The sequence below is a fragment of the Podarcis bocagei genome (genome assembly GCF_964188305.1).
Source record: "Podarcis bocagei genome assembly, chromosome: 10".
NCBI lineage: Eukaryota > Metazoa > Chordata > Lepidosauria > Squamata > Lacertidae > Podarcis > Podarcis bocagei.
Genome location: NC_138135.1, coordinates 35177617 through 35197014, shown reverse-complemented (window position 1 = coordinate 35197014; position 19398 = coordinate 35177617). Strand labels below are relative to the sequence as shown.

Below are 19398 nucleotides of genomic sequence, written 5' to 3'. Positions count from 1 at the left end.
ACCCCAGAATGGAGAAAAAGAAAAACTGTCATCAACCCCCATCCTAGCTGGCGCAAGCAGGGCTTAGTGTTACAAAAGTTGGACGCCACCCCCAATCTCTGCCGAGCTGTGGCAAGATACCAAGGGGTTCCAGGTGCTCACCTAGGGTCCGTGTTCCTTTGAGAATCAAAATGCCATTTAGACTGCCCTAGCTTTAAGAAATATGATTTAGTCACATATTTACACCTGGATTTTCACAGTCTGGGGGATTGGTCATGAAGTGACAATGGCTGTCTATTGTTTCATAATGACTTACATCCAACTAGCCCAGGCTAATTTGCCTAGGCTAAACCCAGGAGAACTGCTGCAACCTGTATTTTTCCCTTAAATATCCCAAATATTAGCTAGATTCTACATTCATTACTTTCTTTGGTTTAGGAGGGTTCCCCCCCCAAAAAAAAAACCTTGTTAACATCGCTTCCTCTGCTCTGCCACCTCATCTTCACCTTCACCCTCACCCCCACCCTGCTTAGGATTGCTCCCTAATTGTGTTTTGGGTCAATTGGTATTGCATCCATGCTTTAGGATTATAGAATTGTAGAATTGGAAGCGAACTTGAGGATCATCTAGCCCAACCCCCAGCAGTGCAGAAATCTCAGCTAGATCATACATGACAGATGGCCGTCCAACATCTGCTTAAAAACATCCAAGGAGGTTCAATCATAAGGAGGAATGGAGGCTACAACAGCAAGTTCAGAGCAGGCATCACTGGGAATTGCCTGGTTGCTCAATGGAGAACAATTCAATGGAAAAAGGGAGGGAAGGAGTTGAAATGGCAAAATGTTGCTGGAATCTCCAGCAATGTCCATCTTTTGCTTTGTACCATGTCTTTGTGGCTCCAGCAGCAGAAGTTGAGTTGAGCTTCCCAGTGAACTTGTTTGTAGAATCCTGAGCTGGACTCTTTAGGATTCCTGGAAGATCAGTGCTGGCTATATGCACTTCCTTTAGCCCTGGTGGATTGTTGTGTGTGCAAAGTGCCCTTTCAACAGAGTTCCCATCACCAATTCAAACTCGTATGCTCTAAAATCTCTACATATGACAACAAGAATGTGTAGTCCCATGCTGCACACTGATACATAAGATGTGTATTCCAAACATGATTCTAAACATGGAACGTGTTCTTTTTATTTAAAAAAAGGTTTACCTTTAGTTAAATAATATAACCCACTACTTTCCAATGCAAGCAACTATTGTGTGTGTGCATGTTTACACTTTTAAGGCACATTATTCCTTTCCCTTTCAAACTTTAATGCTCAGGGTATAGTCCAACTGAAGCTGAACTTCTCAAATTAGGTTTTCATTGGATTGACCAATTTTAAAACAAACACAAAGCTGAAGAAGTTGGGAATATATATCAAAGAATGATATTTCATTTTATTAACAACCTGTTTGAAAGATAGCATCTGCCCTTGAACAAGAAAACATTTCTGCTGATCCTTGTCTCCAGCTTTGATCCACATCTGTTTTAAGTTTGGCTGTTCTCCAGGAATTTCTTCACAATACCCCTAGGCCCAACGTTTTTTAAGTCTGCTCCATACCTATGGGATGGCGGATACTCATTAGACTTCTTACACTCTGCTGTAGATAATCACGGCCGAAGATAATATAAATGATGCATGTGCTGTGGTGGGTTATACAATATTCAACCCTAAAAGTGAGGAAGAATTTGGACAGTGGGTTATCCAGGTGATAAGCAAGTGTCAAACAGGGCTAGCTGCTGGTTTTGGTGTGCTCATGGGCACAGAGTGTCCATGCCCCTGCTCTAAACACAGCTCACTTCTTTTGTAGCTGGTCTCTCAGTAGGAAAGCATGCATACATTTGAAATGTGATGTGAGATAAATCACACGGTTTAGATACAGTCCTTTATGTAGGGAAATACACTGCACCATACATTTGAGAGGTCTAATGCAGGGGTGGCAAACTGGGCCTGGCCAGTGGGCCAAAGCTGGCCTGCTCTCTGTGGGCCACATCTGATAGGTGGGTGCAGCCTGTCAATCACCTGAAGCCATATGACATCAGGTGATCCAACTTCAAAGGAAGTATCTGAAATGCTACCGATTCCATGTGGAGAGTCAGTGAAAAAGGCACAGCTGTGGAGTTGCAATACAGTGGTACCTTGGGTTAAGTACTTAATTCGTTCTGGAGGTCCGTTCTTAACCTGAAACTGTTCTTAACCTGAAGCGCCACTTTAGCTAATGGGGCCTCCTGCTGCTGCTGCGCCGCTGGAGCCCAGTTTCTGTTCTCATCCTGAAGCAAAGTTCTTAACCTGAAGCACTATTTCTGGGTTAGCAGAGTCTCTAACCTGAAGCGTATGTAACCTGAAGCGTATGTAACCTGAGGTACCACTGTACATGGGTGTTGGGAAGAGGGCAACTGGAGAGCATTTGGGAAGAAGTCTGGCCTGTACAAAAGAGAAGGGCTCAGTTTTATCCAGAATGGAACTGGACTGTTGGGACAGGATAAACAGGAAGCTGGTACCACTCTAATGAGATATAGGGCCAAGATGGGTAGACAAAGGCAAATGAGTTAATCAAAACAGAAGAGAATAAAGATTTGGAGAGAGGAGCAAAAGAGACTGCTTAAGGACCTAGGTGGGGTTATGACATTTGAAAGAAGATTACTGTGGTACCTCGGGTTAAGTACTTAATTCGTTCTGGAGGTCCGTTCTTAACCTGAAACTGTTCTTAACCTGAAGCACCACGTTAGCAAAGGGGCCTCCTGCTGCTGCCACGCTGCCGGAGTACGATTTCTGTTCTCATCCTAAAGCAAAGTTCTTAACCCGAGGTAATATTTATGGGTTAGCGGAGTCTGTAACCTGAAGCGTATGTAACCTGAAGCATATGTAACCCGAGGTACCACTGTATACAAAAGTTTATTTGCAGGTAGGGCTTTTCTGGATGGGCTACATTCAGAATTCATGTCTCCACAAACCCAGCCAGTGCACCAGTGATGGTATTTAAACTTTTTTCTAATGCATCAGTTTTTCTAAAGATTCCATCTACTGTTTGTTTAGACAGAAGACATGGGATGTGTAAAAGTTCCCACAGTGAGGGAGGTTCAGTCTCTGTTGTGGCCGAGTATTATGCCAATATTGTTATTACGCATAGTTGAGGTTTCATTATGTGGAGGAAGCTGAGGTTGCCTGGGAACATATATCTCAGCTCCTAGCAAGTCTGGATTGGTTGACCAGTTAGCTAGGCTTTCATTAAAGTAATTTGTAGCAAAACATCCTACGTGGGATAAGGCATCACGAGCCCCATTACTTGCACACTCGCCACGTAGCTGCCCATGTAATACATATTAATTACATCTTGACACAATTTATTTCCAGTTACCTCTGCCTCCCTTGCTGAGTCACAATAGTCCAGCATGCATTTCTGGAGTAAATTTGGCAGTGGAGTTCGGCACACTTTGTTTGAAGCAATGTGGGTCTGGTCTCATGTAATAACCATGTTAAAGCTGCAGAGTATCCTTTGGCTGAGACGGTCTTCTAAGCCTTTCTTATCAGTTAGAAATGCAGAGCCAACACAGCTGCTCTCCCAGTGCCTGTCTTCCAATTAAAATATATGGCTTTTAAGTCCACATAGAAGTAAAACAAATATGCTCATTGCCTGTATGTAGCAATTAACATTAACTGCTTAGCCAATTGACTTTAAAACTTTGAAACAATTCATAACAAATTAAAAACAAATTAAAGCAGACTGCTTAGCTCAAGGAAAAGCAGTCTTACTCATTGCCACATTCACCTGGAAGTCCCCATAATCATAATTCTCATAATTTGGTTACAAGATCATAAAAGGTGTCCAAATGCATATCAAATAGACAGTTTTCCAAAATATATAGTAAATAGCACCAGTGCTATGTTAAACAGTGTGCTAATTGCAAAATGGGGTGTAAAGTGTGACAGTAAATGAGAAGAAATGATGGGGCTCATGAAATATTGGCATGTAGCCTGAAAGAAAGGAAATTGGGACTGCTCACTCAGATGGCTGTTTAGAAATCTCTTTCAAGCATCAATTCAGAATTATTTAGAGACAGTAGGATGTGCACTAAGACTCTTGGGCAGTGAGCACTGAGAAGCCCGGGGGACTGATTGTTTATTCTCTGCGCAGTGCTATTTTTCTAGAAAAAGAGGTGCTGAAACTCAGCATGAACACCTCTCTTGTTCTCTTAGAATGGCAATGGTGTCCACCTGAGAGGTGCTGGAACTGAGTTCCAGAGCGTTCTGGCTGAAAAAAAGCCTTTTATATATATATTCTACACACACACACACACACACACACACACACACACACACACACACACATGTCCTATTAGAGAAGCCAAAAAATAGCATTCAACCCAGATTTTGATGTTTTGTTGGGTTCTTCCCCTTCTAGATAAAGAGCTTTTACACTGGCTGCTGTAGTTTCTAGTATCTGCGTACTGCTCAGTTTTGTTCTTCATTGGGTTAGTGTGACTCCCAGAGTGCAGAAATCACATGAGTCACATTGCTTCAAGCAGAACCTTAAGACGGGACCACAATTTTATGTTCAATTTATATACAGTATAAGCAAGTCCAAGGATGATCTGTAGTTTTCTTTTTTCTTATAACACTTGTATGCTGTGATATCAAGTTGCAATTTTTGCAGATGAGGTTTGCAATCGACAATTCCCCCCCTAGAGTTATAATGCAGCATTAAGAAAATGAAGTTTTACAAGAACATCTTTGTTTACTTGCTAATTATTAACATTATTGAAATGACGGGTAACCTGTGTCCTTTTCAGATAACATTATCGCATCTTCATCTTCACAACTGTCAGTGTGCTTCTTGTGTATTTCATGGTCTACTGTCACATCAGGTTGTTGCACAACTCGATGCTCTGTCACATCGGTGTTGTTGTATTATGGCAGAGATTGCTCCCATCTGCATGTACTCTTTGGCCCATTCCCTCCCCTGCTTCGTTTCCTTGAACATGGAAACTGTATGAGGACATGTGTATTTCCTTTTTCCAGGTAACAATTGCTGCAAGAGATCTACAGCAAGATGGGGGATGGGAGAGAATTGTGCAGGTATGGGTTCTTTCATCATTTTGTGATCATTTTCCATTTTCCATAATGTGATGATGCATATGAGCCAATGTAATACTCATAGCTCTCAGCTACGGATGAGGAAGGACAGATTGGCAATTGCTCCTGAGCTAGATCAATGTGAACAGTGTTTATTTTATAGATTAAACATACATTAATACTATCAATTATTTTACAGTAACTTATCAGTTGAATAAACAAGCCAAAAACCCCACAAAAATGTAATCAGTCCACTGTTGATTAAATGTCAACTGTCTCAGTTGTCTGTCCCTAGTTGGATAGCCAAAGCCAGATTAAGATAGTTGGGAGTCCTGGTGCAGTTCTCAACAATAAAGCCCCATTCTCCCAAAAATGGAATACATGAAGTAAAATACCAAAAATGAACTCATGTGGCATCTGAAAGACTAACAAATTTATTGTGGCATAAGCTTCTGTTGACTACAAAAAATACTTTGAGCATGTAGTGTTTCAAAACTTGCAGCAAAATGCAAACAGATAGCATTTTGCTAACCTTCATAAACAAAAATGAAAATATTCTGAGCATGTGCAGTTTCACATTCTAACTCACTTTCACTTCTTATTGTTTTTGCTTACTCCCTTGGGCTAGTCAACAATTCTCAGCCTAGCCTACCTCACATGGCGGTTGTGAAGATATCTAAAGACATATAAAATGGTGGCAAAATGGGACTTGGTGCTTGTAGATGTCAGATTTTGTTTCCATTTACCCTAGTGCTACATCTTAGTGCTATGAAGAGCCATCTTTTTCTGCCCCCTCATAAATTAGTATCGCTCCAAGGCTTCAACCAATCTTAATCTGGTTAAAATAAAAAAATTCCTTCCAGTAGCACCTTAAAGACCAACTAAGTTAGTTCTTGGTATGAGCTTTCGTGTGCATGCACACTTCTTCAGATACACATCTGAAGTATCTGTGTATCTGAAGAAGTGTGCATGCACACGAAAGCTCATACCAAGAACTAACTTAGTTGGTCTTTAAGGTGCTACTGGAAGGAATTTTTTTATTTTGACTATGGCAGACCAACACGGCTACCTATCTGTAACTTAATCTGGTTAGATTGTAGCATTCTCTAGATGCAGATGTCCCACTTAGATATAAAATTACAAAATATGCAGCAAACTTAAGCATGAAAATATAGTCTGTAAAACTTTAAAATGTGCCCTTTAAAGCTAGTTCCAAAATATCCCCTTAAAATGTGCCTTTCCAGAGTTTCCTACTTCCCCCAGCATAGAAAAAAGACCATATGTTTGGTATGTTAAAAATGGTTTGCTTGTAAACTCTCCAATGGTCAGATTCATGTGCTTCAGAACATAGGAAGTAAACTTAGTTACAAAATGGTGAAAGTTCCTAAATTACTGGTATATGAACTCAAGCATGGCTTGTGAGAGCCATACAAACTGAGCTACAGCTACCTGCTCAAACCTCTTCACATGTTGAGCTTCTCAGGGAGGAGAGAACAGTAGGGCTGAATACTTAGTCCCTCCCAACGAGAACTACACCTGGCAATACAGCTGACTCTATGGTCTTAACCCCTTCATGCATTTATTAGACTTAAGCTCATTAGTTATATGAAGCTGGTTATCCCACACATTTTTCTTAGCCAGTCTAAATAAAAAGAAAACTTTACAGGGCAAAGTACTTGTTGGGCCTGTATTTACTGCAACGGGAGATAATACATACTAACCCCACAGTCTTTTCTCCATGGTCACTAAATGTACAGTACGCAATAGGCACTAAATGAAGTCGACACTAAGGTATTATTTCTCTTTGCCCCCCAATATTCAGCATTTGAGGAGGAATCTGCACTATCCATCTTGTTCTAGGATGTCACTCAAGGCTGATTCTTAGATTAATTTTTAACACAATATAGCCTTGGAGCAGGAGAGCTGTACCTTTTCAATTTTGCATGAGGAACTATTGGTGTACAATAGTTTAATCCCCCCCCCACCTGATAACTAACAGTGTTTAAAAAATGTGTTTGTTCTAAGGTCTAATGAATCCAAGAGCACAAGTTTGAATTGGGTGTTACTTCCAACAAATGTCTCCCCTCCTATGTGAAATAAGATGAGGCACCATTACATGAGATAACAATATAGTGGTACCTCAGGTTAAGAACTTAATTCGTTCTGGAGGTCTGTTCTTAACCTGAAACTGTTCTTAACCTGAAGCACCACTTTAGCTAATGGGGCCTCCTGCTGCCACTGCGCCACCGCTGCATGATTTCTGTTCACATCCTGAAGCAAAGTTCTTAACCCGAGGCATCATTTCTGGGTTAGCGGAGTCTGTAACCTGAAGTGTATGTAACCCGAGGTACCACTGTACCATTTCAATGGGACAATGAATTGCCCCTCAACGGTGGGCTTGTAAATCTCTTTTATATCTCATCAGTTCATTACTCACACTTGATGGCTTTTACCTGAATGTGTGAATTACCTTCATTAGAAAGTGATAAGAAACCTCTGTTTAAAAAAACAACAACCCCTGTGACGCCTCTTTCACATGTATGACTAATCTATCATTTGATATTGCAGGTGTGAAGCTATGAACATGCATGTGTGAACAGGACCTCTGACATGGTAACTTTTTGTTTTTTCTTGTGGGGAATATAATATTTGACACCAATTGCTCCACATGTGAAACTGAGGCAAGATATGAGGACCCAATCACATCAAAAACTAATGCATCCCTTTACTGCAGTAACTTAGCAGGAAAATACATTTCCCTAGAATTTGTTCCAGAAAAGCATCTGGGGAAAGTGTTAGGGAAACATAACAAATGTTTGCTACCACCTGCCAGGGAATTAACAGTGTACAAATATCCCTAAACAGAAAAATGCACGGTAGAATCTCAGAGAGCATGCTTAGGGTCTTCTGGAAAAGGTCTTCTTGATATGCAGAAGTAATTTTAAAATATTGTCTCTCTCATCTTGGCAATACTTGCCACAGGCAAAGCCAAGTTGAACATATGATGCAGAATTGAAAATTGAAAAGAAGACCATCTTAAAATAGTCACATGTGTTTCTACCATAGGGAATGGGCCATTGAAACTGACCTTAAAAAAAAAATCATTCTCTTGGTTTAGATTTTTGATTTGTACTAGTAAGCAGCCTTTAATTCAGTGATGAGCTAGCTACCTGTGGTACTCCAGGGATTGTTGGACTCCATCTCAGTCCTAGCCAGCATGACCAGTGGTCAGGGATGATGGCACCTGCAACATCTGGAGAGACCTACAGATTTTCCATCCTTGCTTTAATTGTACTGTGCATATCTACCAGGCCTGAAAGGTTCTTAGGATGTAAAGGAGGCTGCCAGATCTGTTCACAAACCAGTAAACCTGAAGATACTTGGTCATAATTTTAAACCCTAGTGTTTTCATTGAGACTAAATAAGCTTAAACCTTTGCATTTTGGCTTAACTGATTTGTAAAGTGAAGCTCCACTCCCATCCACTAGAAACTGTGTGTTGCCTTGGGGCATTTAGATGAAAACTGGACTACATATACCTCAAACAAACAAACAGCTTTTTTGGCTACCTTTCTGACTAGTTGGCAGTCACAGGCTTTAAGTCATATCTTGAACTATAAAGTTGGGGGGGATCTTCTTTTAAAACAACTGAGTTCTTCAGGAAAATATAGTTCTATTTCATCTGTGATCTCTCTGAAATCCCACATTTAGCTTCTGTACCATATGAATGAATATAAAGATCAGCACCAGAAGAACAACAGTTTCAGGTCTGCAATGTTTCTCTTCAGAATTAGATTCACCTCCCTGCATCCCAACATGTGCATATACATACTTTATTACATAAAAATGAGACAAAATGGGGGGGGGGGACACTTAGGAGAAAGAAAGAAAATGATCTCTAGTACCTGCTCCTGAGAGAAGATTCTGGATGCCATGTTCTTCCATAGAACATAAACTGTGGTCACAGAACAGTAACACACATTTCTGACATTATTTATTTATTGCATTTGTCTACCATCTGTCCAGCCAAGTTCTCTGGTCAGTTCATGTGAACGATAAAATACAAATTGCTTACAATGGAAAATGAATTACCGTATAATGACCCATAATGAAATAGCTACATTTCTAACGACTAAAATTCAAATTCAAATAGTACTTTCCTGAGTTGTGTATAGCATTTGTATTCACAGATTCAGTCTTTCTAGTGCCATTATAAAAATGTACTTAGGTGAGAGGTATGTTTGGTTTCTTCAAGTCTTTGGAGGGGCTTGAATGCCACAGTGGCCTCCCAGAGAAAATATGCACCTTAAAACATGCAAACCAACCTCAGATGATATTCAGCATAATCTGATAAAGAGACAGTAAAAACGACAAGATTTCGGGGGAAATTAACAGATATTGGGTTGTCTTCAATGTGGGCTAAAGGGATCATTCTGTCAGTGCAAACATTCCTGCTCATCCAGCGGAACAATCTTTCTTCTCCTCTCCTCACATGCTGTTCTGGGGGTTCTCCTGACCCACCAGAGCAGATTTGGGGAGGGTGTGGGGTGCACAAGGGAGGAAGAGAAGGGGGAAATCCCATTGTGCTAGTAGGAATCCTTGTGCTGGCTTGTTCCAGGGCAATGAGTTAGTTGGAAATAGCCCACTGTAAATGACTTAAGTAATGTTGAATATTATCCTTCACTTTAACTCTGCAATAATACTACAAAATAAAAATAATACATCCTGTGCCTGTGTTTTTTCTTGTGACACACTCTTTCCATTTTACCAGTGGGTGGTGCCAGGGTTGCCACATGAAATGAGATTTCTATTCTCTACTGGTTATTGACCGAAATATATATTACCGTATTCTTTGCCCTACAGGACGCACTTTTTCCCCTCCAAAAATGAAGGGGAAATGTGTGTGCATCCTATGGGGTGAATGCAGGCTTCAGGAAGCTATCCCCCCAGCCCCTCAAGCTCTGAGAGCGATGGCGAAGCTGCGCGCAACTTCGCCATCGCTCTCGGACTCTCCAGGCTTCACGCAGCTCTCCGCAAGCGGTGGGAGCCCAGCGCTGGGCTCCCACCGCTTGCGGAGAGCTGCCTGTTCTGGGGGCTGGGGTCCGGGGAAGCTCGGGCTTCCCCTGCCCCAGCCCCGCGCCTGGGGAGGGGAATAACCCCCCCTTTATTTCCCCCCAAAAAACCTAGGTGCACCTTATGGGCCGGTGCATCCTATGGGGCGAAAAATACGGTATATATAGATTTCTGTTTAATATAGCCAGTGTCTTTTGGAGTAGGCAAGCTTTTATATATGCAACATCTGGAGATGTTAGCAGGCACTCTGCATGTATCTGTGGCCCAGGGAATTTCCTGGTATAGAGGTAAGAATAAAAGGTAGATTCTGAACAGCTGTAATACTGAACCAACAGCTTTGTTTTGTTTTAAGAGGCCACTTTTTAATATTATTTCAAAGACAGAAATTTACTCCTCCCCCCTTTTTTATGACTAAAAGCCAGCACTCTGGTAACTGTGACATTAGTTATTCCTTGCTGCCAAATGTACCTTATACTACAGCGGTACCTCGGTTACATACGCTTCAGGTTACATATGTTTTAGGTTACAGACTCCGCTAATCCAGAAATAGTACCTCGGGTTAAGAACTTTGCTTCAGGATGAGAACAGAAATTGTGCTCCGGCGGCATGGCAGCAGCAGGAGGCCCCATTATCTAAAGTGGTGCTTCAGGTTAAGAACAGTTTCAGGTTAAGGATGGACCTCCGGAATGCATTAAGTACTTAACCCAAGGTACCACTGTACTGCATATACATAGGCAGGCACACAGGGATTGTGGCAAGGAGGGCAGAGTACAGAGTGGCACCACCCCACTGCTGCTTCCAGAGACAGTTGCAGGGAGAAGCTGCAGATCCGCCCCAGTCTTTTCTTCTGCCTGCATCCATCTCTGCCTCATGGCTCTATCCAAGCTCCACTCACTGCCTTCCATGGGGAAATATCTGTGGGGGTAAGGGGCTGCTTTTGTGGTGTGCAAGCAAGGAGAAGGAGAAGCCATCCTATCATTGGCTCTCCAGATGTGTTCTGCCTCTGGTTGGTTTGATATTTTTCTCTGCAGGAAAAAATGTCCTGTTTGGGCTTCTTGTTTACTCTTGTTACAGCTGTTTTGTTAGGGTGTTGTTTTTTGCCCCCCCACCCTTTGCCACTTCCTTGTCCTTATTTGTTAGTCTTGTTGTTTCCCTCCCTACCTTCTTCTTTCATGAAATAAATAAGTATCCCTGGTGGCCTCTTAATTATTGGAAGTTTGGTTTTGATGCTGGTTTAATGTCTGAAAAGGAGAGAGGAGGAACCTGATTTGGACCACTCTTGAACAAGCATTGAGTCTGCAGATCTGACTCTTGCCTTGAAAAGGATAACTGTAACACTCCTCTTTTTTGTCCTAAAAATTCAAAAGATGCTAATTATTCTTCCTAAACATACCCTGCCCCCTAGTCTGGGTGGTTATAACCCTTTTCTGTACAGAATCATTAAACATCCCTGGAAGATGTTCCTGCCTCTGTTTTCCTGCTAATATCATTGCCCATTTAGTTGCTGGCCAAATCGAGAATGTCACTTAGTAGTAAATAGTGTAGTATACTGAAGCCGCTTGCTCTTTTCTATCCTTGGCTCAGCCCTTCTGCCTCCTGTTGAGTTAGGTAGACATGAGGACAAGTGCCCCTCGTGGCCTTTCTAGTCCTAGGCCCTCTCACAGCGAGAGATAGGCAGCAATTCCAGTGCGTGGTTGCGAATTTCTGTCTGTGGGTCCTTCAAGTGAAATAAGCAGATTGACTTTATTGCACCTTTGACCTTCATGTAATCAAATTTGGTATTGGCTGAATTCTATTCAGGTTACCTCTTCTGAGCTCTGCCAGTGCAACTGATTCTAAACTGCTAAGCATGTTCTGCTGTTTTTATTTCTTGCAGTGACAACCCCCCCCCAAAGCTTCCCTGTCCTCAGTCCTTCCTATCCACAATGCACACTTGATCTTGACCACCAAACTGATCTTGGGATGGTTGTGTCCACACTCTTTGAAGGGGAAGTGCTTGTGTGCAGAGAATAATATTTTACTTACTTATGGCAGGGAAGAGGGGCTGCTTCTTCCCCATTATTTTCTCAATCCATCTTGAATTATTATTTTATTAGACACAAAATAGTGTGTGTATTTATTTATTTATTTATGTGTGTGTATGTATATATATATATATATATATATATATATATATATATATATATATATATATATGGTATTCCCTCTGGTAGTCTTTCTCACTGTGATCCCTTTGTTACTCTTGCAGATATGTGTTTGAATAAGAGCCTTTCCCCCCTCCCCTCCCCCTTTTTATTTTTTTTTAATCCTCCGCGCTCCATCCTGCAGTGAAGTCACAATCCAGTGTTTGTAGACTCCATGTGATGTCACAGAGTCAGCCTTGTGACTTCACTTGCAGGCTCAAACAGAAGGTGCAGACGGGGCTTGAAGAAGAGGGGAGGGGGGGAATGAAAGCCCCCACCTCTTCCCATCCCTCTCCCCCTCCCCGTTATAAAACCAGTAGCTGAGATAAATCGGAAGGGGGTGGGGAGAAGCAGCAGGAGGAAAAAAAAGAGCCGAGAATGATGCCTGAAAGCAGGTACAGTAGCTTTGGCTCCATGTCTGCGTTCTTCTTCTTGAAAGTTCCCATTGGCCCGGAGAGGCCAGATCTTGCAGACCACACGCGCTGGGCTGTGTGTGTGTGTCTGGGTGTGTGTGTGTGTGGCGTGGGGCTGTGTGTTCTGTGCGAGCCACCCAGTGACGCTTCGGCTGTGCGGTGCATTCGGCGGCGGCGGTGTCTGGGTCTGTGCATGCGGGGAGGGAGGCGGGGAGCGATGGCAAGCGAGGGGCAGGCGAGCAGCTTCAGCCCATTTCTCAGAGGCGCGCAGCTGCCGTCCTAGTGGGCTGGCCGCCTCGAGCCTCCGGCTTGGCCGCTCGCAAAGGCCCTGGCTGCTCGCTGCAGCAGTCTGTCTTGCGGCGCTGCAGAGGTGACAGAAATGGGTTATTGGGTTCGCGCGTCTCTTAGGTGGCGGCGGCGGCGGCGACCGTGCGCCCCCCTCCTCCCTCTTTTTTCGCAGGTTCCCGGGGGCGGGCGCGGGGGCCTTTGATCCGAAGCAGCCCGGGAGCAAAATGTGGCGCAGGCACCCGGGAACGGAGCGAGGTGCCGGGCCTCGGGGTCACATTCGCCCAGGCGCCTGCGTGCGTGTGGGCGAGAAGAAATCTCTCCATCTTTTCCACTGACGACATCACAATAGCAATGCGGATGCAGCCGCCACGCAGTGCCCCACGATCGGGAGTGGGGGTGGGGGAGGTTTGCTGGAGCCGCCCCTCCCTCCCTCCCTTGTCTCTCTAGCGACGTTTTCTATGCCGTTTGTCTTAAAGGGGGGGGGAATTTTGGGGTGGGGTGGGGGTTTAGGGAAATAGGATCGGTCACAGGGCGGCTTGCCCTGCGCCCTGCGCTCCCACCGAGTTCGGGGGAGAGAATGCTTTGCTGGCTCCGGCTGCCGAGGAAGCCGTCATTTTGTGTTAGCGCGTGTGCGTCTGGCAGAGGAAGGATGGGGGGGGGGGAGCGGGGAGGAGATCACGACACTGGAAGGATGTGTGTGACATTGTGTCCTCGCTCCCTGCTTGTTAAATGCACACTCCAGGGGAGGGGGAGGACTTCAAAGGCCCTCTGCAGAGAAAGGGGGTCCTTTTGGAGAGGACCTTGCGCTCTCAATCACGTCCGCCGAGAGGCTTGCTGACAAAAGATTGCGGGCGGCGGAGGGTGGGTGGGTGGGGGAGATCCGTCTTTAAAATGAACGGCTGGAGGCAGGCGGCTACCTTGCCTCACACAGATCTGCCACGATGCTTTGCCTATCCTGATGTGTAGGTCAGGAGTCATTCACTCTGCCGCTTTTATTCTTGCGCCCCACTGGAGGGGGCGGGAGGTGGGGGTGCCTGTGGGGAGAGGTGCACGAATCTTTAGGGACAAATGGCAGAACCTCCAGGATGCCCGTTTCTCAGTCCAGATCACCAGCTGCTTCAATCCTGGAGCACCTCTGCAGTCTACTTGAACAGAGTCTGGTGCAGAGACACCTCTGCCATTACTGGCCTGATTTCTGAGGGCAAATGTGTGTCATTCATCCTGCAACCTATTTGCCTAGATAGAAATGTTCCAAATCTGGTGCCTTGCCGGCTCCCAGACCTGCCTGGATGCAGCCTCCGAAGCCTGCGCCTGGCTTTGGTGCCCAGCATGGAAACGCTGGGAAGAACCATAGTGAGCAATGAAAAGAACAGAGACATTTTGGGCACCTGTCAAGGCTAACAAATGCGTTGTGGTTTTTTATGGGCCGGTGCCTGCATTGTCAGGTGTATGTGGAGCAGTGGCGTAGCGTGGGTTGTCAGCACCCGGGGCAAGGCAAGTAATTTGCGCCCCCTAACCCATGGATTTGCGCCCCCTAACCCTAACCCCCAGATGTTGCGCCCGGTGCGGTCGGCCCCTCCTGCACCCCCCACGCTACGCCACTGATGTGGAGTATTGGTTAAAAGTGATTGCTACTCAAGTTCAGATCCTGGCTCAGCTGAGAAGCTAGGCATTGCCTCTTGTGATGGACTATGCAGGGTGGGGCTTACCTGGGCACCCCTGAGTGCAACCCCTGTTGCAAGGTTATTGTGAGGCTGGAACACATATCTGCAGCAGAGGCCAGTGCTCTTCTGGACTGGTAGGCCAGAAGGCATGGAGGCTGACAGTAGGTAGCGCCAGAGCCATTCTAGTTTTGCCCTGTCCTCTTCCCTGCTGAGTTGTACAGGGGCAAAACTGAGACTAAGGAGGAGGAAGCTGTCAGCCAGGGCCACTTCCTGGACTGATTGTAAGTAGGAAGCCAGGTTCGTGGGGGCTGCCTGAGGACGGCTGATGAGGCTGTGCCCCATTAGCCCTAATGGGACCAGTCACGACTCATAAAAATGTAACCAATGGAAGCCCTATCTATCTGATCAGATGTACTTTATTCTTGCATTACAGATTTCAAGGCTGAGGCCTGCCATTCAGAACAGATTCTCAGGACTCATCCCTAGTGACCCTGGGCTTGACTGAAAATGAATTTCCAGTGGTTGTTAAGCTGAGATTTGAGATCAGGTGTCTGAAGGGGAGAAGAGCTCAAGCTCTTTAATGTCCACTTGCCTGGTGATATAAGGGGGTGAATGCAGTTTTGTCAAATCATTGTATAATAATCCTCCCTTTTGCACACAAGTTGTAAATATGCCTCTTTGTCTCTTCTTCGCTGCTCCCTCTTCAAATTTATTAATCTTCTTCCATGACGATTGCAGGGTTCACTGTTCCTACATACAAGCAACTTGACGTTTGTGCGGGGATTGCGTTTTTGGCCCCTATGCGTGTCAGCAGAGCATGCTTAAACCCGTTCTGCCTCCACTCCATTTCCATCAGTGGTGATGAGCATGTGCGCGGTCACACGTCAACTGGACATGCGTAAATATGGTCACTGCCTGTACTACATTTCTACATACCACAACCTAAAAATTCTAAACTTGACATGTTTGTTTGCTTGCTTGCTTGCTTGCTTGTTTATTGGATTCCTTATCCACTCTTCACTGCATGGTCCAAGGGCAGGTCCCAACCAAAAAATGCACAATTATAAAACAAATAAAACAATTACAACCGCAAAACAAAAATAGTGTAAACACAATTAAAAACAATTCCATATTTAAAACACCTATTATAAAAAGTTACAAATATTTAAAAACAATTCCTTATGATAAAAATAGTTCCAATACAGATGTGGACTAGGCTAAAGATCACCACTGAAAAGGCTTGTTGGAAGAGGAAGGTATTCAGTAGTTGCTGAAAAGACAACAGAGATAGTGCCTGTCTGATATGTAACAGGAGAGGATTCCAAAGGGTAGCTGCCACCATACTGAAGTCCCGATGCCTCCTGATAAGATGGTTTCTGCAGCAGGCCTCTCTTGCAGAGCACAGTGACTTTTTGGGTATATATAAGGAGTGAACAATTTTATTGGGCATAAGTTGCAAGAGGGCAGATATTGGTTGCACTCTAGAAGAAACCTGCTTTGCAAACAGAACAGTTGGACAGTGGAATTACTTATTACTTCGAGGAGTCTTAGGCTCTCCATTGCTTGAGGTCTTTTTACAGAGTAGCAACTTGACCAATCATCTGCTGGCGATGTCCTAGCACTGGACTTCCTGCACTGAGCAGAAAGTTGGACTAGAAGATTGCCTACTACACCCCCTCAAACTCTGTGGTGAACTACATGGACCTGTGGCTTGGACCGTTCCTTGTGTGACTTAAGTGAAAATAACAAGTTAATGTTTCTTGAAAGGACATAGGAAGCATAGTCTCACAAATTCACTTTGATGTTTGATTGTCAGTTAGCTAAAAGTTGCCTGAATTACAGGGTGAGCCTATATTCCTACAATACTGGTGGCAACTATATCAGAGCTAATAATGACATAGGGTGATATTCAGTGCTGTCTCTGCTGACAGAAGGCATCAATTAGTGGAAAGGGGAGGGAGGCGATTTTCAGTGATTTCCCTCTCTCCCCTCCATCCCACTGTGTGTCCTCATATTTTGGACTAGAGACAAGGATGCCTTCTATCAGTAAAGGGGACAGCTTCGGATCCTAATCATGTAGTTGCAATCATCTGCATGTGCAGGAACAAAGAAACACTGCGGAAGATAGCTGCAGATATAACAACACCAACAGACACTTCTACAATGCTCCATGGATTCTATTGTTCACCAATCACGAGATGGCAGGCTGATGGCACTGTCACAATTGCCATGCAGGAAAGGCATCAATGTACATTCATACCTTGGATCCCAGACGCCTTGGTACTCAGACGTTTTGACTCCTGAATGCCGCAAACCCGGAAGTGTGTGTTCCAGTTTGCGAATGTTCTTTGGAACCTGAATGTCCGACAGGGCTCCCACGGCTTCCGATTGGCTACAGGAACTTCCTGCAGCCAATCAAAAGTCATGCTTTGATTTCCGAATGTTTTGGAAGTCAAACGGACTTCCGGAACAGATTCCGTTCGACTTCCAAAGTACGACTCTATCGTTACTACTGAATGACTTCACGTCATCACCTGTCTAGAGAAGAGGAGATATGATAGCTATCTTCAAGTATCTTAAGGGCTGTCGCATGGAAGAGGGAACATGCTTGTTTTCTCCTGCTATTGAGGGTAGGACTCAAGGCAATGGCTTCAAGTTACAAGAAAGGAGATTCCAACTAAACTAAGGTTACCAATTTTTTTTCAATGAATCCGTGGACACTATAAATACATACATACTACACGTTTGGGATGTTGATGCTGCAGCGATGGCGGTGGCAGAGGGGCTGCCGCCTTGACCTCAACCGCCACATTTCCCCTTCCTCCAAGGCTTCTATCTTTTTTTTCTATGAGCCTGGGCAGCCCCTGAGTTGTTGGTTCTTTGTGGTGGTGGTGGTAGGGAAGTGGTGAGTGGTGGGTCAGGCATGGAAGGCAGAGAAGGAGGGCCAAGAGCAGCGATGGCGAGGCTCAGGCAGTGTGATGCCTTCCTTCCCATTGGAGCAGCCCCAATCCTATTCCTACTTGCGTGCAAGCAGGAGGGGGCGGGGATCCCTCAGCTGGGAAGGGAGGCTTCACACTGCCTTTTGGAGCAGCCCCATCCCAGCTTTTGTTCAAGCAGGAGGGGGCAGGGATCCCTCAGCTTGGAAGGGAGGCTTCCCGTTGCCTAACTGAGAGATCCCTGCCTCCTCCTGCTTGCACACAAGCTCCGATAGGCAGCGTGAAGCCTCCCTTCACAGCTTAGTTGCTGGGGTCAGGGAAGGTGGAGGCAGCCCGGAAGCTGCATCTTAGAGCCCCCACACTACCATCATATGGGGGCTTCTGAGCAGCTCCTGAAGCCATCCAGAGCCAACTGCTCCGGGCTGCTGAGACTGTCGCTACTGCGTTTCCCAGGGACATTAGATGAAATCCGGGGACATTTCGGGGATGGAATTTATCCAGGGACTTATTCGCAAATACGGGGACTGTCCCCGGGAAACGGGGACGTCTGGTAACCCTAGACAAAACAGCCGGAAAAACTTTCTGACAGTCAGCAGTGGAACAGACTCCCATGAGAGGTGGTGGACTCTCCTTCCTTGGAGAGGTTTTTAAGCAGAGGTTGAATGGCCATCTGTCATGGAGGCTTTAGCTGAGATTCCTGCATTGCAGGGGGCTGGACTAGATGACCCTTGGGTCTTCCAACTCGTAAGATTCTATGAACTTGTAATGCACATGCCCCCAACACACAAAAGTGCCCAGGAAAAGACCATAGCACATTCCTCAGTACACCAGACACTGAAATGCTTTTCTGCCAAGTAAACAGAGCTAGAGAAGGAAGTCAGGACTGTTGTTGCAATTACAACACTTAGCCCATTGGTGGAAAGACCATAGCTTGGGTAGAACCATGGCTTTTTTCAGCCAGAACTCACTGGAACTCAGTTCTGGTACCTCTCAGGTGGGAATCATTGCCATTCTGAGGGAGGTGTTCATGGTGAGTTCCAGCACCTCTTTTTCTAGAAAAATAGCACTGAGTAGAATGTCTGCTTTGCATTCAGAAGTTTCCAGGTTTAATCTCCAAGGAGGACTTTCAAATTCCAAAAATGAGGGGTGCTAAAATACTTAACCAAACCATACTTTGGTTAAATTAATATAATTTTGCTTTGCTAGGTAAGTAAAATATGTGTAACATTGCATAGAAATCATTAAATATGATTGTCAAGTACTTGCATTTATATTTTATTATTATTAAGCATTACCTGACATTTTCAGAAGGTAAAATTAAATTTCCTTGGTTTTCCGAGAGCAGTTTGTTTTTTAATCAAATGTAGATTTTACAAGCTAAATGTTACAAATAATAGCAGATTTGAATTATTTACCCTAAAAAACATATTTTTAACACCCCTCACTGAAGAAAGTTTCATGCCCTAAAATGACATGTGCTCCTGGGATAATAATGTCCCATTTCTGAAACCCTGCAGAGCCTCTATGTTTCAGTGTAGACAATACTGGTTAAATAAGCCAGTAGTCTGATTTGGTAGAAGATAGATTCCTACGTTCCAGTGTCTGGGGGAAGCATACACGAAGACCTCTTGGGTTTTCCAGGAGAAGTGCTCAAGCACTGTTGTGGGAATAATGTGCTATCCCTGGAACGCTCTTCTCAACACAGTTGTATTTTTGTCTGTATGAGAGGAACAAAATACTTTTTCATTGGGA

General features: G+C 44.5%; 1 protein-coding gene and 1 long non-coding RNA gene across 13 annotated transcripts in view; one reads left to right on the top strand and one right to left on the bottom strand.

Moving 5' to 3' along the window:
• Positions 1 to 19398, top strand: part of TCF20 (transcription factor 20) — a 187843-nt gene that overhangs the window by 88579 nt on the left and 79866 nt on the right. For 10 of the 12 annotated variants that reach the window (XM_081209470.1, XM_081209469.1, XM_081209463.1 and 7 more), the window contains 2 exons: positions 5037 to 5093; positions 7659 to 7703. The gene's annotated coding sequence lies outside the window, so the exon portion shown is untranslated. Of the gene's footprint in view, positions 1 to 5036; positions 5094 to 7658; positions 7704 to 12529; positions 12741 to 19398 lie in introns of those variants that run through there. The other 2 variants (XM_081209461.1, XM_081209464.1) reach the window with 2 other exon arrangements.
• Positions 1388 to 12316, bottom strand: LOC308595457. The gene is made up of 3 exons (XR_014012035.1): positions 12188 to 12316; positions 11324 to 11403; positions 1388 to 1687 (listed from the first exon to the last, which is right to left on the bottom strand). It is a non-coding gene; the product is annotated as an uncharacterized lncRNA (long non-coding RNA).